The sequence below is a fragment of the Dendrobates tinctorius genome, unplaced genomic scaffold (genome assembly GCF_039654945.1).
Source record: "Dendrobates tinctorius isolate UK_male_01 unplaced genomic scaffold, ASM3965494v1 ptg000108l, whole genome shotgun sequence".
In the NCBI taxonomy this organism is placed as follows: domain Eukaryota; kingdom Metazoa; phylum Chordata; class Amphibia; order Anura; family Dendrobatidae; genus Dendrobates; species Dendrobates tinctorius.
Genome location: NW_027361776.1, coordinates 11,817,373 through 11,842,731, shown reverse-complemented (window position 1 = coordinate 11,842,731; position 25,359 = coordinate 11,817,373).

Genomic DNA, 25,359 nt, shown 5'->3' with positions numbered 1-25,359 from the left:
ATGCATACTACATACTACATACATACTACATATATACTACATTCATGCAACATACATACATGCATACTACATATATACTACATTCATACAATATACATGCATACTACATACATTCTTCATATATACTACATTCATACAACATACATGCATACTACATACATACTACATATATACTACATTCATACAACATACATACATAGTACATACTACATACATACAACATGCTACAGACATGCAACATATATACTACATACATACTACATTCAATACATTCATACATTCATACAATACATACATATAGACATACAGTACATATAACATAGAGTACATACTCACTATCACTTGTCACTTTGTTCCCTGAAGCCAGTGTCATCTATAAAAAATATGAAAATAACAAACAACCGATATACTCCCTGATCCGTAGAAATCCACGAGTGTCCCACGACGATCTCCCGTGGAGAACAGCAGCATCAGCTGATGCTATCGCTCTCTAGGGGCCCCAGGAATACAATGACAGGAGGTAGGTATCCTTCCACACTGTATTCCTCCGCCACTGTAAAAAAAATAGTCCCTAGTCTCACTTTTGGCATTGCTGTGTGAGAAAATTCCCACGCAGCTTTTGCCATAAAGTGAGATCAGTGAACTATAGTAACATCTCAGTGATGCAGAGCAGGAGATCGTCGTGGAACACTCGTGGATTTCTGCGGATCAGGGAGTATATCAGTTGTTTGTTTTTTTCATATTTTTATAGTGAGATGACACTGGCTTTGGGGAACAAAGTGACAAGTGATGGTGAGTATGTATTCTATGTTATATGTACTGTATGTCTATATGTATGTATTGTATGAATGTATGAATGTATTGTATGTAGTGTGTATGTTGTATGTCTGTAGCATGTTTGTTGTATGTCTGTAGCATGTTGTATGAATGTAGTATGTATGTAGTATGCATGTATGTATGTTGTATGAATGTAGTATATATGTAGTATGTAGTATGCATGTATGTATGTTGTATGAATGTAGTATATATGTAGTATGTATGTATGTTGTATGAATATAGTATATATGTAGTATGTATGTAGTATGTATTATGTTGTATGAATGTAGTATATATGTAGTATGTATGTTGTATGAATGTAGTATGTATGTATGTTGTATGAATGTAGTATATATGTAGTATGTATGTTGTATGAATGTAGTATATATGTAGTATGTATGTAGTATGTTGTATGAATGTAGTATATATGTAGTATGTATGTAGTATGTATGTATGTTGCATGAATGTTGTATATATGTAGTATGTATGTAGTATGTATGTTGTATGAATGTTGTATATATGTAGTATGTATGTATGTTGTATGAATGTTGTATATATGTAGCATGTATGTTGTATGAATGTAGTATATATGAAGTATGTATGTAGTATGTATTTTGTATGAATGTTGTATATATGTAGTATGTATGTAGTATATATATATATTTTTTTTTTACATTCAACACATTAGCCGGATGATGGGACTACTACTGTCCCATCATTGGCTCATGTGTCAATCACTGTCATTGTAGCAGGCATAGCCCGATGGGACTTGTAGTCCCAGTGGACGATGCCTGCACACACACACAACCCCCGGTAGGCCCGCACAGACCCCTGTCAGTCCGCACAGACCCCCGGCAGCCCCACACAGACCCCCGGCAGTCCGCACAGACCCCCGGCTGCCGGCACAGACCCCCAGCAGGCCCGTACAGACTCCCGGCAGGCCCGCACAGACCCCCGGCAGTCCGCACTGACCCCCGGCAGCCGGCACAGACCCCCGGCAGGCCCATACAGACCCCCGGCAGTCCGCACAGATCCCCGGCAGGCCGGCACAGACCCCCGCAGTCCGCACAGACCCCCGGCAGTCCGCACAGACCCCCGGCAGGCCCGTACAGACCCCCGGCTGTCCGCACTGACCCCCGGCAGCCGGCACAGACCCCCGGCAGGCCCGTACTGACCCCCGGCAGTCCGCACAGACCCCCGGCAGCCGGCACAGACCCCCGGCAGGCCCATACAGACCCCCGGCAGTCCGCACAGACCCCCGGCAGCTGGCACAGACCCCCGGCAGGCCCGCACAGACCCAAGGCAAACCCGCACAGACCACGCATCATGATGCACACAGACTGCGCATCATGATGACATCATTTCAGCAGCCAATCACAGCCACAACAGTGGCTCATTGCATTATGGGACTTCCAATTCCGGTGTCCGATATTGTAAAAATATCGGTACTCAGTATCGGAATTCCGATACAGCGAATATCGGCCGATACCCGATATTTGCAGTATCGGAAGGCTCAACACTAGTGATCAATTACCTTGATAAGTCACATGCTTGGTGAAAGGAAATGCAATCTAAGTATTGCATTGTCTGTCAGTATATGCACACCTATTCTGCAAGGCCATAGAGGCTGCAACACCATTAAGCAAGGGGCACTACAAACCAAACAACACCATGAAGGCTAAGGAGATTTCCAAACAAGTCAGGGACAAAGTTTTTGAGAAGTACAAGTCAGAGTTTGTTTTTATAAAAGCAAAAAATATATCCCAATCTATGATTCCCCAGAGCACCATCAAATCAATTATCATCAAATGGAATGACCATTGTGCTCCAGCAAGCCTAGTAAGAGAGCCACTACCAAAACTCTCAGCCCTAAATCAGAGAGGTAGCACAGAGACCAAATATAATCCTGAAGGAGCTGCACAGTTCCCAAGCAGAGACTGGAATATCTGTCCATATGAAGACAATATGTCGTAAGGACTCTTTTAAGCTGACTCTATACTTGTCTACATGTATGTTAGAAGGGGAAAAGGAGTAATGTGAAACTGCTTACTGAAATATATTGCAAACTCACCTAGAAATGCATGACTTAGTTACATAGTTACATAGGTTGAAGAAAGACCTAGGTCCATCAAGTTCAACCTTTCTCCACGAATTGTTTTATAGCTTCAGAATTAATTCCAAGTGAGCAGTTCACACTCAGCAAAAAAAAATGCATGGAAACGTGACAAAATATAGACAAACAAAATAAACCATAATGAGCATATCAAAAGTAAGGTAAAATTAAAGATAAAGTAATAACCGGAAAAATATGCACAAAATTTACAATGAAATAAAACATCCCCCCTTAGAGCCATTCCTTTGGGGTCCATGGATTTGATATTGATGATCCAACAAAATGTCCCCAGTAAACAGTAAATGTTTGAGATTTATAACTTTAAATTTTTCAGTTTTTCAGTACCAATGACCTGTAATGATTTAGTATTGCCAAAATGATTTATTAGAAAATCTTTTGTTGTGTTAGAGGTTAGTTGATTTATAAGTTTGGACATGCAATTTAAATGTCCTAAAATACATCTCTTTAGTGAAAAAGAAAATATAAATCCACTTGGTACATATCTATACAATAAAGATGGCCAATTAATAAAAAAAAAGGCTCATCACTGATTAAATAGTAACTATCAGCTACTCCACACAAATTTTATACAATAATACAGAAAGGCATTTTTAGTGAAAAAAATATATACAGTATATTATAATTATATATCTAAAGAATATAATAAACCAAAAACATAAAAGATGACAAAAACCATTAGTTCATGTTGCAGGAAGAACAACTAAGTATATAGAAAACAAGACCAAGAATATACAGTAGATAACAAGACTTGGATTAAAACTGATATAATTATAATAGCATATGTTCGAATTATGTCACTTATCAAACGTCTGACTGGGAACCACAAATTTACATGTTTTGCATGTCATGTGTCCAAATTTTGTAAATAACTAGTTGCATATCCAAGTAATATGAGTTTTAAGGGACATAAGGGCTACAAAATACACTGTTACCTAAATTGCAACCTCTTTAAGCTACTATACGACAGCTCTCATTGAGAATATGATGAAGTGTCATCTCATCAATGTATGTACGGATTTTACGTTTAATCACAGAAAACTCATTGCTATATTTTAAAATTAAAGTTGGTTTCTTGTTAGACTTATTTTTTAAGTTTTGCTCTGAAAAATTAGGTTATGTCTTTGTTTATTATCAAACAGATTATTTGTTCTGTATAGATAGCATCAACTGTGAATATCTCCAATATTTTAAATGCCAAAATATTTTGGTAGTTTCTTTTTCATAATAATTTTCCTCCTTGAAAATGAGTTTAATTCTCGTTCATTCTCCCATAATTTTACCCTTAATCACATGTGATGCGTAACAACTATCCACTCTCAGAATAGTATTACCTGCTGTTTGTTTACAGTAAGTATTAACTTTGATTAACATGATACGAGTACCCTGAAGAGATGAATAAAAAAGGTAAAATTAGTGGGATGTGAATAGAATATAAATATTAAATGGTAAAGATTTTGTTGAAAGATCAAAGTACACAGCACAACATTCACATCACAATCAACAGACAGCCCTGGCACACCAGCCTGACCAAAGAACTGAGGCAAGCTTCCAGGGCTGATGAGCTCAGATGGAAAAGATCCCACTCCAACGAGCACTTCATCGCATTCAAACAGTCCCTCACTACTTTCAAGACCACACTCGCCACAGCTAAACAAACCTACTTCTCATCTCTCATATCCTCCCTGTCTCACAACCCTAAACAGTTATTCAACACCTTCAATTCTCTCCTCCGTCCCCCAGCACCTCCTCCCTCCCCACTCATCTCAGCTGAAGACTTTGCCTCATTTTTCAAGCAGAAGATTGATAACATCAGAGACAGTTTTGGTCAACAACCACCAGAGCTCCTCCTCCCGACTTCCCAGCCCTCCACCTCCAAAACCAACTTCTCCACCATCACAGAAGATCGACTCTCCACTCTACTCTCAAGATCACATCTCACCACCTGTGCACTTGACCCGATCCCATCCCACTTCATCCCAAACCTCACCACAGTCTTCATCCCAACCCTAACCCATCTCTTCAACCTATCACTAACAACTGGTGTTTTCCCCTCAAGCTTTAAACATGCCTCCATCACACCTATCCTCAAAAAGCCCTCTCTAGATCCATCCTCTGTATCTAGCTATCGCCCTATATCACTTCTCCCCTATGTCTCCAAGCTACTGGAACAACACGTCTACCTTGAATTGTCCTCCCATCTCTCTTCTTGCTCCCTCTTCGACCGCTTACAATCTGGCTTCCGGTCACACCACTCCACTGAAACTGCCCTTACTAAGGTCACCAATGACCTCTTAACTGCCAAGAGCAAGCGACACTACTCTGTCATCCTCCTCCTGGACCTGTCGGCTGCCTTTGACACAGTGGACCATTCCCTATTATTACAGACCCTCTCATCCCTTGGCATCACAGACTTGGCCCTATCCTGGATCTCATCATACCTTACAGACCGGACATTCAGCGTCTCCCACTCACACACCACCTCCTCACCTCACCCCCTATCTGTTGGAGTCCCACAAGGTTCAGTCCTAGGACCCCTGCTCTTCTCCATTTACACCTTTGGCCTGGGACTGCTCATAGAATCTCATGGCTTTCAGTATCATCTCTATGCTGACGACACACAGATCTACATCTCTGGACCAGATATCACCTCCCTACTAACCAGAATCCCTCAATGTCTGTCTACTATTTCATCCTTCTCCGCTAGATTTCTGAAACTTAACATGGACAAAACAGAATTCATCATCTTTCCCCCATCTCACGTGACCTCCCCAACGAACCTATCCATTAAAGTAAATGGCTGCCCACTCTCCCCAGTCCCACAAGCTTGCTGCCTCGGGGTAATCCTTGACGCTGATCTCTCCTTCAAACCACATATCCAAGCCCTTTCCACTTCCTGCCGACTTCAACTCAAAAATTTTTCACGAATCCGTTCATTCCTCAACCAAAAATTTGCAAAAACCCTAGTCTATGCCCTCATTATCTCTCGCCTTGACTACTGCAACCTCCTGCTCTTTGGCCTCCCCTCGAACACTCTCGCACCTCTTCAATCTATTCTAAACTCTGCTGCCCGACTAATCCACCTGTCCCCCCGCTATTCCCCAGCTTCTCACCTCTGTCAATCCCTTCACTGGCTCCCCATTGCCCAGAGACTCCAGTACAAAACCCTAACCATGACATACAAAGCCATCCACAACCTGTCTCCTCCATACATCTGTGACCTCGTCTCCCGGTACTTTCCTGCATGCAACCTCTGATTATAACAAGATCTCCTTCTCTACTCCCCCTTATCTCCTCTTCCCACAATCGCATACAAGATTTCTCTCGCGCATCACCCCTACTCTGGAACTCTCTACCACAACATATCAGACTCTCACCTACCATCGAAACCTTCAAAAAGAGCCTGAAGACCCACCTCTTCCGACAAGTCTATAACCTGCAGTAACAACCGATCGACCAAACCTCTGAACGACCAGCTCTACCCTCGCCTACTGTATTCTCACACATCCCTTGTTGATTGTGAGCCTTCGCGGGCAGGGTCCTCTCTCCTCCTGTACTAGTTATGACTTGTATTGTTTAACATTATTGTACTTGTTTTTATTATGTATACCCCTCCTCACATGTAAAGCGCCATGGAATAAATGGTGCTATAACATTAAATAATAATAATAATAACATCACATAGCACAACTTAAATATTGCTGTTTTTGTTCTGACCCAAAGTCAGATATGTTGGATCATCAGTGAGGCCAAATTAAGAGATTACTCAGATAACGAGCACACTGGTTGTGAGCTAGTCACTTTTCTTCCAAGCACTAGTTATCTGAGGTCTTAATCTCTTAATTCAGCCTCAGTGGTAATCCGACATATATGACTTTGGGTCAGATCAAAAACAGCTACAACAGTTTTTGTGCCCAACCTTGTCCTTGTCAATAAGCTGGGGTAACCAAAAATTGAGCCTGTTGGCAAAAACACAGGTAAAAATTTTAAGGTCAGAGTTTAATAGTGCTATAGGGTGATAATTAGAACTATCCAGTAGATCCTTTCCAGGCTTAGAAATAAGGACCAAATTAGAATGGGACATCGAACTCGGAAATTAATCATCTCAATCATATGAGGAGTAAGCACTTCCAGAAAGGTCTTGGAATATAAGTAGGTTAAACCATCTGGACCTGGAAATTTACCAAGGGGGGATCCTTCAGAACATCTACAATCTCATCTTTAGTTATTGATTGATTAAGAAATGTTAATGCTTCTGGGGGAGCACTGGAAGATTTAGACCTGAAATAAAATTCTGCAAAAAGTTATCTCTGGTTTTCTCATCTGAGGGGAGGTTATGTTTTAGATTATAAATTTGCGATAATAATCATGAAACATGTTTGATATTTCTACTGGTTTATAGTGGAATGCGCCGTCTCTTCCCCTAAGGGCCAGAGGGCCAGAGGATGAGACTTCTTCTTTAAATTGCCTAGCCAATAATGAGAGGGCTTAATTACCCTTGTCATAGTATTTTTGTTTTGTATAAAGAAGTAATTTATCAACTTTATATAAAGAAATATCATTCATTCTATGTCTAATCCCTACCACTGGGTGGTAGCAAGCTGGGTGACACTTAGAAGGTGGGGTAGAGGGAAGAGCACCAGGGAGGCTAGTCCTGATCTGGCACACCCCAATTAGTTTGCTAAGTTGGCAGATGAGGTGAGTGTCAGTACAGGGGTAGCGCTGCTGCTGCAAGGCATGTCCTCTGAAAGCCAGAGGAGTGTCTGCTCCAGTAAGGGGGGAAATAGGAGAGCATGGCAGGCCAGACAGGTTTTGGTAGTGGGAGACTCAATTATTAGGGGAACAGATAGGGCAATCTGTCACAAAGACAGGGATCATCAAACAGGGATCGTCGTAGGCAGTGTGCTGCCTACCTGGCACTCGAGTCCGACACATCGCTGATCGGGTTGACAGATTACTGGGAGGGGCTGGTGAGGACCTAGCGGTCATGGTAAACTTTGGCACAAATGACAAAGTTAGAGGTAGGTGGAAGGTCATTAAAGATGATTTCAGGGAATTAGGCTGCAAGCTTAAAGCAAGGACTTCCAAGGTGGTATTTTCTGAAATACTGCCTGTACCACGTGCCACGCCTGAAAGGCAACAGGAGATTAGGGAGGTTAATAAGTGGCTCAAGAACTGATGTAAGAAGGAGGGCATTTGGGTTCCTGGAGAACTGGGCCGACTTCTCATTTTGCTATAGGTTCTACGCTAGGGACAGGCTGCACCTCAATGGGGAGTGTGCAGCTGTGCTGGGGAGAAAATGGCTAGGAGGTTGGAGGAGTGTTTAAACTAGGAACTGGGGGGAGGGTATGCATTTTATAGGAGGGGAAGACAGTGCAGAAATAATAAAATAGGGGGTGGGGGTGGCATGGGGGGTGGGGTTAGAACAGTTAATAATTTAAGAAAGAATAGAGGTACAGAGAGGTACATAAAGTGCATGTATACTAACTCCAGAAGCCTCACCAACAAAATGGAGGAATTAGAATTAATTTTGTTGGAACATAATTATGACATGGTGAGGATATCTGAGACATGGCTGGATGAGAGCCTTGACTGGGTGATTAATTTACAGGGCTATAGTCTGTTCAAAAATGACCATACAAATAAGCAAGGGGGAGGTGTGTGTTTTAATGTAAAATCATCCTTAAAACCCATCCTGCATGATAATATATGTGAATCTAATGAAAATGTAGAGTCCCTGTGGGTGGAAATAAGGGAAGGGGGAAAAATAGTAAATCACTGATAGGGGTTTGTTATAAGTCTCCAAAAATAATGGAAGCAATGGAGAATATCATCGGAAAGCAAATAGATGAAGCAGCGACTCAAGGAGAAGTCATTACTATGGGGGACTTCAACTACCCTGAAATATATTGGGGAACCAAAACCTGCAGTTCCAACAAAGGTAATAGGTTTTTGACAACTATGAGAGACAATTACCTTTCACAACTGGTTCAGGACCCAACAAGAGGGGGGCACTGCTAGACCTAATATTAACCAACAGGCCAGACCACATATCGAATATAAGCGTTGAGGGTCACTTGGGTAATAGTGATCACAAAATAATAAGTTTTCATGTATCCTTTAATAAGATGTGTAGTAGAGGGGTAACTAGGACACTAAACTTCAGGAAGGCAAATTTCCAACGGATGAGAGATGATCTTGGTGCAATTAACTGGGACGATATCCTGAGACATTAAAATATACAAAGAAAATGGGAGATGTTTATTAGCATCCCGAATAGGACCTGTGCACAATATATACCGTATGGGAATAAACATGTTAGAAATAGGAGGAAACCATTATGGTTAAATAGAGCTGTTAGGGGCACAATAAGTGACAAAAATAAATCATTTAGAGAATTAAAGCAAGTAGGTAGTGATGAGGCATTAAAACTAGTTGAGCGAAACAGTCCGGCCAGATTCATAAGTTGCCGACTTATGGCAAAGTCGGGTTTCGCCGACCGAAACCCGACCACAGCGTGAAGTCGGCCATGCGGTCGGCAAAACGGGCGCCAAAGTCGGATTTCCCAGAATGCCTGCACGTGACTTTTTTCAGCCACTGAGCAAGGATGTACATTGTGGGCAACAAGATGACGTGTGCAGCGTCCAGTGGGAGAGAGAGAGAGAGATTTTGTGCACTTTAAAAAAGCGGTCCGGCATGTAGGTGTGTTTACTGTCCTCCACTCCCTGCCGACTTTGCTTCCCCTTGACTTGCATTGGGTTTCGTGTTTCAGTCGGACCTTCGACTTTTCCCGATAGTCGGCCGATTTTGTTCGACTCAACTTTTGAGAAAGTTGGGTTTCAAGAAACCCTACTCGACCCTAAAAAAGGCAAAGTCGCTAATCTGTAGCATTAAATAAATACAGAAGATTAAATAAATTCTGTAAAAAACAAATCAAAACAGCAAAGATTGAGACAGAGAGACTAATTGCCAGAGAATAATCCCAAAATATTCTTTAACTACATAAATAGTAAGAAACTAAAAAATGATAGTGTTGGTCCCCTTAAAAATAGTCTGGGTGAAATGGTGGATGAGGATGAGGAAAAAGCCAATATGCTAAATGACTTTTTTTCAACAGTATTTACACAAGAAAATCCCATGACGGATGACATGATCAGTGATAAAAATTCTCCATTAAATTTCACCTGTTTAACCCATCAGGAAGTACAGCGGCATCTAAAAATCACTAAAATTGACAAATCCCCAGGCCCGGATGGGATACACCCCAAATACTGCAGGAATTAAGTACAGTCATAGATAGATCATTATTTTTAATCTTTAAAGATTCCATAATATCAGGGTCTGTACCACAGGACTGGCGTATAGCAAATGTGGTGCCAATATTCAAAAAGGGGACAAAAACTGAACTTGGAAATTATAAGCCAGTAAGCATATACTTGCCATTCACTGGAGTAAGAAAGCCTGCAAGCTCCCAATGCGTGTCACTATTCCATATAGCTTCGTCAGACTTCACAATTGTGATCCACTTGTGGATTCTTCACCAAAAATTTACAATTGGTATCTTTATGTTTGAAGCATGATATGTGGGAAAAGGTTGAAAAGTTCCAGGGAGCTGAATACTTTTGCAATGCACTCTATATAGATGTCAGTGACAAATACAATTAGTACAGTGTATGTGCATGGACATGTATTTAATTATTAAAAGATTATTTTAAAAAAATTGGTGCTGGCTCCCGCGCAATATTCGCAACCAGCAGAGTGAAAGCCGATGGCTAGGGGGCAATGTTTACAGCCTGGATAAGGGGTAATACCCATCGAGCTTCCCAGGATATTAATATCAGCTCACAGCTGTACACTGTAACCTTTACTGGCTATTAAAATGGGTGACCCCCCCAAAAAATGATGTGGGGTCTCCCTATAAATGATTGCCAGCAAAGGCTATGCAGACAGCTGTGGGCTGATATTAATAGCCTAGGAAGGGGCCATGGATACTGGCCCCACCTGGCTAAACACAGCAGCTCTCATCCACCTCAGAAAAGGGGCATCTCTAAGATGCACTTATTTGGGCACTTAGCCTCTCTCTTTCCACTTGCCCTGTAGCATTGGCAAGTGGGGTAATAGTTAGGGGGGTTGATGTCACCTTTGTGATATCAAGCCACGAAGTTAGTAATGGAGAGGCATCAATAAGACATTTGTGGCTGGGGCTTAGTCTTCCTGGGAACCATTGTTGTAGCTGAGAATAGAGCCAGTACAGGTACTTTAAGGAAGCTGTTTTTGAATCTAGACATGACCCCCAATACCTTATTGTTTTAATGCTCAGTGTACATCTCTACAATTCCTGTCTCATTGCTTTGTTGGGATATTATACTGCCTTATGGCCTTTTATTGCATACTAGATGGTGGCCCGATTCTAACGCATCGGGTATTCTAGAATATATATGTAGTTTATTTATGAAGATTCCGTGCCAATATCGCTGATTGCGGCAAATCCGTGCGGCAGGAGATGACCCGCGGCAACCGTCGGGAGATCAGTGGCTTGAGCCGCAGATCTCCCGACGGTAGCGTTCAAATTCCGCGCCAATTCGCGGCTGGACTGCGCCTGTCGCTGATTGGTCGCGGCCAGCCGGGTGCAACCAATCAGCAACGCGGGATTTTCGCTTCAGAGAGACAGACAGAATATATATATTTTTTTCTCCTCATACAGACGTGTGTGTGTATATATATATATATATATATATGTTCCTCATACAGACGTGTATATATATATATTTCCTCATACAGACATGTATATATAATTCTCCTCATACAGATGTTTATATAGAATTCTCCTCATACAGACGTGCATATATATATTTCTCCTCATACAGACGTGTATATATATATTTCTCTTCATACAGATGTATATATATATATTTCTCCTCATACAGATGTGTATGTATATATACAGTATATATTCCTCATACAGATGTGTATATATATTTCTCCACATACAGGCTTGTGTATATATATATATATATATATATATATATTTCTCCTCATACAGATGTGTATATATATATTTCTCCTCATACAGACGTGTATATATATTTTTTTCCTCATACAGACATGTATCTACTATATAATTTTCTAATTCTGTCTGTCTCTCTGTTTGTAAAGGAAATCCCACCTGTCACTGATTGGTCACGGCCTAGATGATGGCCGGCCGCGACCAATCAGCGGCGGGCGCAGCTTACGGTTATAAACAGCTGCGCCTGTCACGCGACCAATCAGCGACGTGGGATTTCGGTTACAGACAGACAGACAGATAGAGTAAGAAAATTATATAGTAGATAGTAACTATTTTATTGTAATTTGCCACTTGAATTTCACTAAAGGTTTAATTATACTCCTGATTGCAACTGTCTCCTGACCATTTGATTGTCTTTTCACTAGCAAAAAACCTCCATGACGAAGCCCTTGAAAACTTTCACCAATATGCCCCCTCATTCCGAAAGGCATTAATTTAGTGAACCCAATAGCATCACATTCATTTTTCTACAATATTCATGGTATAAATATGCAAGGAACATTTTTTTTAAATAATACCATGTATATATTTATATAATCCCAGCAAACTATGTGAATAAACTTCATCCATTAAAAAAGAGTTTTAAAAAATATGAAAAAAATAAAAAAAAATATAAAAGTTTAAATCAACCCCCTTTCACCCCATTCAAAATAAAACAATTTTAAAAAATCACACATACACATATTAGGTATCACCGCGTTCAGATTTGCCCGATCTATCAATAAAAAAAGGATTAACCCGATCGCTAAACGGAGTATCGAGAAAAAAAATCAAAATGCCACAATTACCTTTTTTTGGTTGCTGTGACATTGCATTAAAGAACATATCTGCACAAATGTGGTACCATTAAACACGTCACTTCGGTGCTCAAAAAATAAGCCCACACTCAACCCCAGATCAAGAAAAATAGAGACGCTACAGGACTCGGAATATGGCGCAATTATTTATTTTTTTTAAAGTTTGGAAATTTTATTCACCACTTAGATGAAAAAGAACCTAAACATGTTTCGTGTCTATGAACTCATAATGACCTGAAGAATCATAATGGCAGATCAGTTTTAGCATTTAATGAACATACAGTGCCTCGAGAAAGTATTCGGCCCCCTGGAACTTTACAACCTTTTCCCACATATCATGCTGCTTCAAACATAAAGATATCAAATGTAAATTTTTGGTGAAGAATCAACAACAAGTGGAACACAATTGGGAAGTTGAATGAAATTTATTGGTTCTTTAAAATTTTTGTGGAAATTCAAAAACTGAAAAGTGGGGCGTGCAATATTATTCGTCTCTTTTAACTTAATACTTTGTTGCGCCACCTTTTGCTGCGATTACAGCTGCAAGTCACTTGGAGTATGTCTCTATCAGTTTTGTACATCGAGAGACTGAAATTCTTGCCCATTCTTCCTTGGCAAACAGCTCGAGCTCAGTGAGGTTTGATGGAGATCATTTGTGAACAGCAGTTTTCAGCTCTTTCCACAGATTCTCGATTGGATTAAGGTCTGGACTCTGACTTGGCCATTCTAACACCTGGATATGTTTATTTGCGAACCATTCCATTGTAGATTTTGCTTTATGTTTGGGATCATTGTCTTGTTGGAAGACAAATCTCCATCCCAGTCTCAGGTCTTTTGCAGACTCCAACAGGTTTTCTTCAAGAATGGTCCTGTATTTGGCTCCATCCATCTTCCCATCAATTTTAACCATCTTCCCTGTCCCTGTTGAAGAAAAGCAGCCGCAAACCATGATGCTGCCACCACCATGTTTGACAGTGGGGATGGTGTGATCAGGGTGGTGAGCAGTGTTACCTTTACGCCAAACATATCATTTGATATTGTGCCAAAAAGTTCGATTTTGGTTTCATCTGACCAGAGCACCTTCTTCCACATGTTTGTTGTGTCTCCCAGGTGGCTTGTTGCAAACTTTAAACAACACTTTTTATGGTTATCTTTGAGAAATGGCTTTCTTCTTGCCACTCTTCCATAAAGGCCAGGTTTGTGCAGTGTACGACTGATTGTTGTCCTATGGACAGACTGTCCCACCTCAGCTGTAGGTCTCTGCAGTTCATCCAGAGGGATCATGGGCCTCTTGGCTGCATCTCTGATCAGTCTTCTCCTTGCTTGAGATGAAAGTTTAGAGGGACGGGTGGGTCTTGGTAGATTTGCAGTGGTATGATACTCCTTCCATTTCAATATGATCACTTGCACAGTGCTCCTTGGAATGTTTAAAGTTTTGGAAATTATCTTGTATCCAAATCCGGGTTTAAACTTCTCCACAACAGTATCATGGACCTGCCTGTTGTGTTTCTTGGTCCTCATGATGCTCTCTGTGCATCAAACAGAACCCTGAGACTATCACAGAGCAGGTGCATTTATATGGAGACTTGATTACACACAGGTGGATTATATTTATCATCAAAAGTCATTTAGGACAACATTGGATCATTCAGAGATCCACAATGAACTTCTGGAGTGAGTTTGCTGCACTGAAATTAAAGGGGCCGAATAATATTGCACGCCCCACTTTTCAGTTTTTGAATTTCCACAAAAAATTAAAATAACCAATAAATTTCGTTCAACTTTACAACTGTGTTCCACTCGTTGTTGATTCTTCACAAAAAATGTACATTTGTTATCTTTATGTTTGAAGCATGATATGGAAAAGGTTGAAAAGTTCCATGGGGTCGAATACTTTCGCAAAGCACTGTAGCAAAAAAGCCAAGCAAAAAACAATTGTTGGATTACACTTTTTTTGCAATTTCACTGCACTTGGAATTTTTTTCCTGTTTTGTAGTATACAGCATGGTAAAATCAATAGTCTTTCAAAAGTACAACTCGTCCAGCAAAAAACACCTTCACATGGTCATATTGACGGAAAAATAAAAAAGTTATGGCTCTGGAAAGAAGGGGAGGGAAAAATGAAAATGCAAAGCCAAAAATACCCATGGTCATTAAGGGGTTAATGCAATCTACAATAGTAAAAAAATAAGACATTTTGGTCGATAAGACCTTCCTCAGTGTACTATGACAAAAAGAAAATACAAAAAGTAACTACAGTATATACATTCAAAAATATGAAAATCAATCATGATGTCCATTTCTCTCAACATCCCTCGAGCATTGCTCCCTTACCCAACTCTAGTGACAATGATACACCACGGATGGCCACCGGCTTAGGCCTACATACCAAGAGCACCTTTAAGCCCCCTCATGGCTCCCATTCTCTAAAGACCTTTATTCATTTTGTTAATGATGCCTTTCAGAAACTTTGAGGCGATATAAAAAAAGAATGCACTACATTACCCCTCTAACCTCACCCCCCTTCATGAACAGGCTCTGAGATCAATACCAGAGGATAAATAACTTATTATCAAACAAGTCCAAAAGAGAGCAGCCATAGTTATCATGAATAGGTCGGACTACCTCCAAGAAATCTATAGACAGGTAGTGGACCATACAGTCTCTCACAAATTACCTGAGAACCCTGTATGCCAGATTCAAAGGCTAATTTCAGAGGTTTTGGGGAGGGCCCTCACTAGTGGTATAATAAACAAGACATGGGATTTTCTATCAAAAAATCATTCTATAACACTCGTCTTTTATACACTAAAGTGGTTATTCCTGTACCATGTTGTCTGATATGGCAGATACATCGATGATCTCCTCTTTATTAGGGGGGGGCGATGTATCTGCCTTACTGGACTTCATTGGGTATTTCAATAATAAGAATTTTAATCTACAATTTACTCATAGGTCTCATGAAAACACAATTTTATTTTTGGAGCTCGAATTATAAGGGACTCCGGAGAGAAGGATAATAACATCCACTTATAATATACCCCTTGCAGGTGACACTATTTTGCATGTTGGCAGTAGCCTCACTAATAATACACTACATGCCATTCCAGTTGGTAAACTCAACAGAATTAAAGAAATTGCAGTGATCCAAATACCCTCAATAGGGAAGTTGGTGAAGCCTGTTCCACACTTAAAAAAGAGGTTACTCCACTTTCACCCTTAACAGGGCCACTAGCATTATCTCTTCTAAAGACAGATCTGATATGTCAATAAAGGGTAAGATAAAATAAAAACTCTAAGAACTCGAAGGTAAGTGATAAACCTGTATTATCTATTCAAAATACCCCTTAATTTAACCACAGAAAACAAAGTATTTATAAGCCAATTCCTATACTATATCAGGATCCTATCTTGTGTTCTATTCTTGCACCGGGTTGTGCAATAGTTAGTGTTGAGCGATACCGTTCGATACCCAAAAATATCGTATCGGATGGTATCGCCCGATACGAAAAAAAATATCAGGTATCGCCGATTCCGATACCGGAAGTCCCATTCAAGTCAATGGGACTTCCGGTATCGGAATTTAAAAAAGCCCTTTATTTCCTTGTTGGCTAATTCTACATAATTAAAAAACAAATAAGAATCATGTAGAATGTATTGTGGGAGGTGGAGGAGACATTAAAGGCATAGTGGTTTATTCAAATCACACGGCATAGCATTAATTCCAATTTTTTTTTCAAGACGTTTGGAGTTAAAAGGATATTGACTATGTTAACCTTTTTTATATTTTGTCAGATATGTGTGTTTCACAACTTCCATGCTCTTCACCTTCTTTTGTACTTCTCCCACACTTTCTACTTCATGATCCGCAGCAGTAGCATTTTTTTCATCAACTTTTTCTTCACCTTATTCATCTTCTTCTTCTTCTTCTTCATCTTCCCATTTTTTTTTTCCATTCTTCATATTCTTCTCATTCAGCTATTATTAATTTTAATATGCTATTTCTTCATCTTCTTCCTATTCTTCTTTGTCTTCATTTTCTTATGGTGACAGGCATTCCTGTAGTACTTATCTCTAAAAGTTATAAGATTACACCTTACGTTCTGCCTGTCACTAAAGATTTACAACAGGATTTGTCCTGCGTTCAGTTTGGCCTGCAGCAGCAGGCATTTTCCAGGGGCACCACGAGGAGGAACGGACTCACCCCCATTTACTGCTTAGTCGTCTTCTGCTTATAATTTTGATTTCTTCTATGCTTATTTTTAGTCTTATGCTTAATGTTCTTCTGCTTTCTGTTCTTCTGCTTTTGCTTCTTCTGCTTCTTGTTCTTCTGTCTTTTGTTCTGTATCTGGGTGGCTGTCTTCATGTTCTTTGTCCTCTTGGTCTTATTATTTAGGGTCATATTTCTGGTCTTCTTTGGTGTGGTCTTCAGGGTCGTCGTCATCAGGGTCGTCGTCATGGAGATCAATAAGGATTACCAAAGACAATTTCAAAAAGCTTGATCTTGGAAATGTAGCAGAAGGTACAAGAAGGCTGAGAAACTGGCGAGAACCAGCAGACAGTGCTGGCACCAGGATGGGTAGAAGAAGGAACAAGAGCCAATGGCACTACCGAGGGCCAACTGACGGTGCTGGACCACTGTTACTAAGCAGAAGGTACCTGTGCTAAAAAGCACTACCAAGGACCAGCTGATGGTGCTGGACCTCGGATACCGAGATGGGGCACCTAGGCCAAAGGCTGTGGCGAGAACCAGCAGACAGTGCTGGCACCCGGTTGGGTAGCAGAAGGAACAAGAGCCAATGGCACTACCGAGGACCAACTGACGGTGCTGGACCACGGTTACTAAGCAGAAGGTACCTGTGCTAAAAATCACTACCAAGGACCAGCTGACGGTGCTGGACCTCGGATACCGAGATGGAGGCACCTAGGCCAAAGGCTCTGGCGAGAACCAGCAGACAGTGCTGGCACCCGGATGGGTAGCAGAATGAACAAGAGCCAATGGCACTACCGAGGACCAACTGATGGTGCTGGACCACGGTTACTAAGCAGAAGGTACCTGTGCTAAAAAGCACTACCAAGGACCAGCTGACGGTGCTGGACTTCGGATACCGAGATGGAGGCACCTAGGCCAAAGGCTCTGGCGAGAACCAGCAGACAGTGCTGGAACCCGGATTGGTAGCAGAAGGAACAAGAGCCAATGGCACTACCGAGGACCAACTGACGGTGCTGGACCACGGTTACTAAGCAGAAGGTACCTGTGCTAAAAAGCACTACCAAGGACCAGCTGACAGTGCTGGACCTCGGATACCGAGATGGAGGCACCTAGGCCAAAGGCTCTGGCGAGAACCAGCAGACAGTGCTGGCACCCGGATGGGTAGGAGAATGAACAAGAGCCAATGGCACTACCGAGGACCAACTGACGGTGCTGAACCACGGTTACTAAGCAGAAGGTACCTGTGCTAAAAAGCACTACCAAGGACCAGCTGATGGTGCTGGACCTTCGGATACCAAGATGGAGGCACCTAGGCCAAAGGCTCTGGCGAGAACCAGCTGACAATACCGGAACCCGGGTGGGTAGCAGAAGGTACCCATTCAAAGCAAAGTAGCCAGGCAGCAAGCCGGCCGCAGTTACCGAAACCCACAGTCCTACAGGGGGTCCATGTCCCATTGGCACTACGGATCCAGCCTTCAGTGGCAGTTCCCGCAGCCCACATAGGAGTCACCTAAACTGCAGGCACCGTAGAGTCGGCTAACCCGGCCGCAAGACGACAGGACAACGGATTGGTGGCATAGTGACCTTGACACTACCCAGAAACAGCTGGCGTGCTGGAACCAGGCTGGGCAACAGGGAGTACCCGTGCCAAAGACACTGACGAGAACCAGCTGACGGTGCTGGAACCCAGATGGGTAGCAAAAGCTACAAGAGCCAATGGCACTACCGAGGAACAGCTGACGATGCTGGACCTCGGTTACTAAGCAGAAGATACCTGTGCTAAAAAGCACTACCAAGGACCAGCTGACGGTGCTGGACCTTCGGATACCAAGATGGAGGCACCTAGGCCAAAGGCTCTGGCGAGAACCAGCTGACAATGCCGGAACCTTGGTGGGTAGCAGAAGGTACCCATTCAAAGCAAAGTAGCCAGGCCGCAAGCCGGCCGCAGTTACCGAAACCCACAGTCCTACAGGGGGTCCATGTCCCATTGGCACTATGGATCCAGCCTTCAGTGGCAGTTCCCGCAGCCCACATAGGAGTCACCTAAACTGCAGGCACCGTAGAGTCGGCTAACCCGGCCGCAAGACGACAGGACAACGGATTGGTGGCATAGTGACCTTGACACTATCCGGAAACAGCTGGCGTGCTGGAACCAGGCTGGGCAACAGGGAGTACCCGTGCCAAAGACACTGCCGAGCACCAACTGGCGTTGTTGGAGCCCAGGGACAATCATGGTGCAGGCCGAGACCTACTAGGTGGCAGCTTTAGATTGTTTGTAGGCTACAACAGAATGAGTGTGTTTTTCTGTGTGGACAGCACTTCCGAGCACCAACTGGCGTTGTAGGAGCCACTGTCTCCTGCTCTGTCCACATTCCCACCGATTGCAGTGGGAAGGTGGACAGCGCAGGAGACAGTGCCGGCTCACATTGGGGGATCTGCTCACGTAACAGAACACCAGGAACACAGGAACACGTGTGGAATGCGGGGACGGCAACTGTGAGCAGGAAATGGCGGTGTTGGAGGTCAGGGGAAAAAATAGAGACAGAGTGGAGACAGAGGCCAAATCAGAGAATGTTTAAATCTGAAGTAGTTACAATTTGAAGGCAGCAGCACTTTGCCCTCCACACAGCAGGGGATCAGCTGACGTTACCAAACCCCACTTTCACATGAACGAGTGTGTTTTTCTGTGTGGACAGTACTTCTGAGCACCAACTGGCGTTGTTGGAGCCCAGGGACAATCATGGTGCAGGCCGAGGCCTACTAGGAGCCAGGTGTAAATCGGAGTTATTTTGACTTTGGAGGCAGCAGGAGAGTTTGGCGTACACACAGCAGGGGATCATCCGACGTTACCGAACCCCACTTTCACATGAACGAGTGTGGTTTTTCTGTGTGGACAGTACTTCCGAGCACCAACTGGCGTTGTTGGAGCCCAGGGACAATCATGGTGCAGGCCGAGGCCTACTAGGAGCCAGGTGTAAATCGGAGTTATTTTGACTTTGGAGGCAGCAGGAGTTTGCCGTACACACAGCAGGGGATCAGCCGACGTTACCGAACCCCACTTTCACATGAATGAGTGTGTTTTTCTGTGTGGACAGCACTTCCGAGCACCAACTGGCGTTGTTGGTGCCCAGGGACAATCATGGTGCAGGCCGAGGCCTATTAGGAGCCAGGTGTAAATCGGAGTTATTTTGACTTTGGAGGCAGCAGGAGAGGTTGCCGTACACACAGCAGGGGATCAGCCGACGTTACCGAACCCCACTTTCACATGAACAAGTGTTTTTTTCTGTGTGGACAACACTTCCGAGCACCAACTAGCGTTGTTGGAGCCCAGGGACAATCAGGGTGCAGGCCGAGGCCTACTTGGTGGCAGTTTTAGATTGTTGGTAGGCTACAACAGACTGTCAATGTGCTCCAATTAGGCATCTGTCTCCACTCTGTTTCCAGGATTTCACGTGACAACCAACACCGCCAGTTTATGCGTACAGCAGCCGTCTGCCCAATCCACACGTGTTCCTGTGTTACTGGGGTTCTGTAATGTCAGCAGATCCCCTGATGTGTGTCTGCCAATGTCTCCTGCTCTGTCCACATTCCCACCGCTTGCAGTGGGAAGGTGGACAGCGCAGGAGACAGTGGCGGACACACATTGGGGGATCTGCTCACGTAACAGAACACCAGGAACACGTGTGGAATGCGTGGACGGCAACTGTGAGCAGGAAATGGCTGTGTTGGACAGAGGCCAAATCAGAGAATGTTTAAATCTGAAGTAGTTACAATTTGGAGGCAGCAGCAGTTTGCCCTCCACACAGAAGGGGATCAGCTGACGTTACCGAACCCCACTTTCACATGAACGAGTGTTTTTTTCTGTGTGGACAGCACTTCCGATCACCAACTGGCATTGTTGGAGCCCAGGGACAATCAGGGTGCAGGCCGAGGCCTACTAGGAGCCAGGTGTAAAGCTGAGTTATTTTTACTTTGGAGGCAGCAGGAGAGTTTGCCGTACACACAGCAGGGGATCAGCCGACGTTACCGAACCCCACTTTCACATGAACAAGTGTTTTTTTCTGTGTGGACAACACTTCCGAGCACCAACTAGCGTTGTTGGAGCCCAGGGACAATCAGGGTGCAGGCTGAGGCCTACTAGGAGCCAGGTGTAAAGCTGAGGTATTTTGACTTTGGAGGGAGCAGGACACTTTGCCCTCCACACAGCAGGGGATCAGCTGACGTTACTGACCCCCACTTTCACATGAACAAGTGTTTTTTTCTGTGTGGAGAGCACTTCCGAGCACCAACTAGCGTTGTTGGAGCCCAGGGACAATCGGGGTGCAGGCCGAGGCCTACTAGGAGCCAGGTGTAAAGCTGAGGTATTTTGACTTTGGAGAGAGCAGGACACTTTGCCCTCCACACAGCAGGGGATCATCTGACGTTACTGAGCCCCACTTTCACATGAACAAGCGTGTTTTTCTGTGTGGACAGCACTTCCGAGCACCAACTAGCGTTGTTGGAGCCCAGGGAGAACCAGGGTGCAGGCCGAGGCCTACTTGGAGGCAGTTTTAGATTGTTGGTAGGCTACAACAGACTGTCAATGTGCTCCAATTAGGCATCTGTCTCCACTCTGTTTCCAGGATTTCACGTGACAACCAACACCGCCAGTTTATGCGTACAGCAGCCGTCTGCCCAATCCACACGTGTTCCTGTGTTACTGGGGTTCTGTAATGTCAGCAGATCCCCTGATGTGTGTGTGCCAATGTCTCCTGCTCTGTCCACATTCCCACCGCTTGCAGTTGGAAGGTGGACAGCGCAGGAGACAGTGGCGGACACACATTGGGGGATCTGCTCACGTAACAGAACACCAGGAACACGTGTGGAATGCGTGGACGGCAACTGTGAGCAGGAAATGGCTGTGTTGGACAGAGGCCAAATCAGAGAATGTTTAAATCTGAAGTAGTTACAATTTGGAGGCAGCAGCAGTTTGCCCTCCACACAGAAGGGGATCAGCTGACGTTACCGAACCCCACTTTCACATGAACGAGTGTTTTTTTCTGTGTGGACAGCACTTCCGATCACCAACTGGCATTGTTGGAGCCCAGGGACAATCAGGGTGCAGGCCGAGGCCTACTAGGAGCCAGGTGTAAAGCTGAGTTATTTTTACTTTGGAGGCAGCAGGAGAGTTTGCCGTACACACAGCAGGGGATCAGCCGATGTTACCGAACCCCACTTTCACATGAATGAGTGTTTTTCTGTGTGGACAGCACTTCCGAGCACCAACTGGCGTTGTTGGTGCCCAGGGACAATCATGGTGCAGGCCAAGGCCTATTAGGAGCCAGGTGTAAATCGGAGTTATTTTGACTTTGGAGGCAGCAGGAGAGGTTGCCGTACACACAGCAGGGGATCAGCCGACGTTACCGAACCCCACTTTCACATGAACGAGTGTTTTTTTCTGTGTGGACAACACTTCCGAGCACCAACTAGCGTTGTTCGAGCCCAGGGAGAACCAGGGTGCAGGCCAAGGCCTACTTGGTGGCAGTTTTAGATTGTTTGTAGGCTACAACAGACTGTCAATGTGCTCCAATTAGGCATCTGTCTCCACTCTGTTTCCAGGATTTCACGTGACAACCAACACCGCCAGTTTATGCGTACAGCAGCCGTCTGCCCAATCCACACGTGTTCCTGTGTTACTGGGGTTCTGTAATGTCAGCAGAGCCTTTGATGTGTGTCTGCCACTGTCTCCTGCTCTGTCCACGTTCCCACCGCTTGCAGTGGGAAGGTGGACAGCGCAGGAGACAGTGCCGGACACACATTGGGGGATCTGCTCATGTAACAGAACACCAGGAACACAGGAACACGTGAGGAATGCGTGGACGGCAACTGTGAGCAGGAACTGGCGGTGTTGGAGGTCAGGGGAAATACTAGAGACAGAGTGGAGACAGAGGCCAAATCAGAGAATGTTTAAATCTGAAGTAGTTACAATTTAGAGGCAGCAGCAGTTTGCCCTCCACACAGCAGGGGATCAGCTGACGTTACAGAACCCCACTTTCACATGAACGAGTGTTTTTTTCTGTGTGGACAGCACTTCTGATCACCAACTGGCATTGTTGGAGCCCAGGGACAATCATGGTGCAGGCCGAGGTCTACTAGGAGCCATGTGTTAAGCTGAGGTATTTTGACTTTGGAGAAAGCAGTACACTTTGCCCTCCATACAGCAGGGGATCAGCTGTCGTTACTGACCCACACTTTCACATGAACAAGTGTGTTTTTCTATGTTGACAGCACTTCCGAGCACCAACTAGCGTTGTTGGAGCCCAGGGACAATCAGGGTGCAGGCCGAGGCCTACTAGGAGCCAGGTGTAAAGCTGAGGTATTTTGACTTTGGAGGGAGCAGGACACTTTGCCCTCCACACAGCAGGGGATCAGCTGACATTACTGACCCCCCACTTTCATATGAACAATTGTGTTTTTCTGTGTGGACAGCACTTCCGAGCACCAACTAGCGTTGTTGGAGCCCAGGGACAATCAGGGTGCAGGCCGAGGCCTACTTGGTGGCAGTTTTAGATTGTTTGTAGGCTACAACAGACTGTCAATATGCTCCAATTAGGCATCTGTCTCCACTCTGTTTCCAGGATTTCACGTGACCACCAACACCGCCAGTTTATGCGTACAGCAGCCGTCTGCCCAATCCACACGTGTTCCTGGGTTACTGGGGTTCTGTAATGTCAGCAGAGCCACTGATGTGTGTCTGCCACTGTCTCCTGCTCTGTCCACATTTCCACCGCTTGCAGTGGGAAGGTGGACAGCGCAGGAGACAGTGGCGGACACACATTGGGGGATCTGCTGACATTACAGAACCCCAGTAACACAGGAACACGTGTGGAATGTGCGGACGGCAACTGTGAGCAGGTGTTGGAGGTCAGGGGAAATACTAGAGACAGAGTGGAGACAGAGGCCAAATCAGAGAATGTTTAAATCTGAAGTAGTTACAATTTGGAGGCAGCAGCAGTTTGCCCTCCACACAGAAGGGGATCAGCTGACGTTACCGAACCCCACTTTCACATGAACGAGTGTTTTTTTCTGTGTGGACAGCACTTCCGATCACCAACTGGCATTGTTGGAGCCCAGGGACAATCAGGGTGCAGGCCGAGGCCTACTAGGAGCCAGGTGTAAAGCTGAGTTATTTTTACTTTGGAGGCAGCAGGAGAGTTTGCCGTACACACAGCAGGGGATCAGCCGATGTTACCGAACCCCACTTTCACATGAATGAGTGTTTTTCTGTGTGGACAGCACTTCCGAGCACCAACTGGCGTTGTTGGTGCCCAGGGACAATCATGGTGCAGGCCAAGGCCTATTAGGAGCCAGGTGTAAATCGGAGTTATTTTGACTTTGGAGGCAGCAGGAGAGGTTGCCGTACACACAGCAGGGGATCAGCCGACGTTACCGAACCCCACTTTCACATGAACAAGTGTTTTTTTCTGTGTGGACAACACTTCCGAGCACCAACTAGCGTTGTTCGAGCCCAGGGAGAACCAGGGTGCAGGCCGAGGCCTACTTGGTGGCAGTTTTAGATTGTTTGTAGGCTACAACAGACTGTCAACGTGCTCCAATTAGGCATCTGTCTCCACTCTGTTTCCAGGATTTCACGTGACAACCAACACCGCCAGTTTATGCGTACAGCAGCCGTCTGCCCAATCCACACGTGTTCCTGTGTTACTGGGGTTCTGTAATGTCAGCAGAGCCCCTGATGTGTGTCTGCCACTGTCTCCTGCTCTGTCCACGTTCCCACCGCTTGCAGTGGGAAGGTGGACAGCGCAGGAGACAGTGCCGGACACACATTGGGGGATCTGCTCACGTAACAGAACACCAGGAACACAGGAACACGTGAGGAATGCGTGGACGGCAACTGTGAGCAGGAACTGGCGGTGTTGGAGGTCAGGGGAAATACTAGAGACAGAGTGGAGACAGAGGCCAAATCAGAGAATGTTTAAATCTGAAGTAGTTACAATTTAGAGGCAGCAGCAGTTTGCCCTCCACACAGCAGGGGATCAGCTGACGTTACAGAACCCCACTTTCACATGAACGAGTGTTTTTTTCTGTGTGGACAGCACTTCTGATCACCAACTGGCATTGTTGGAGCCCAGGGACAATCATGGTGCAGGCCGAGGTCTACTAGGAGCCATGTGTTAAGCTGAGGTATTTTGACTTTGGAGAAAGCAGTACACTTTGCCCTCCATACAGCAGGGGATCAGCTGTCGTTACTGACCCACACTTTCACATGAACAAGTGTGTTTTTCTATGTTGACAGCACTTCCGAGCACCAACTAGCGTTGTTGGAGCCCAGGGACAA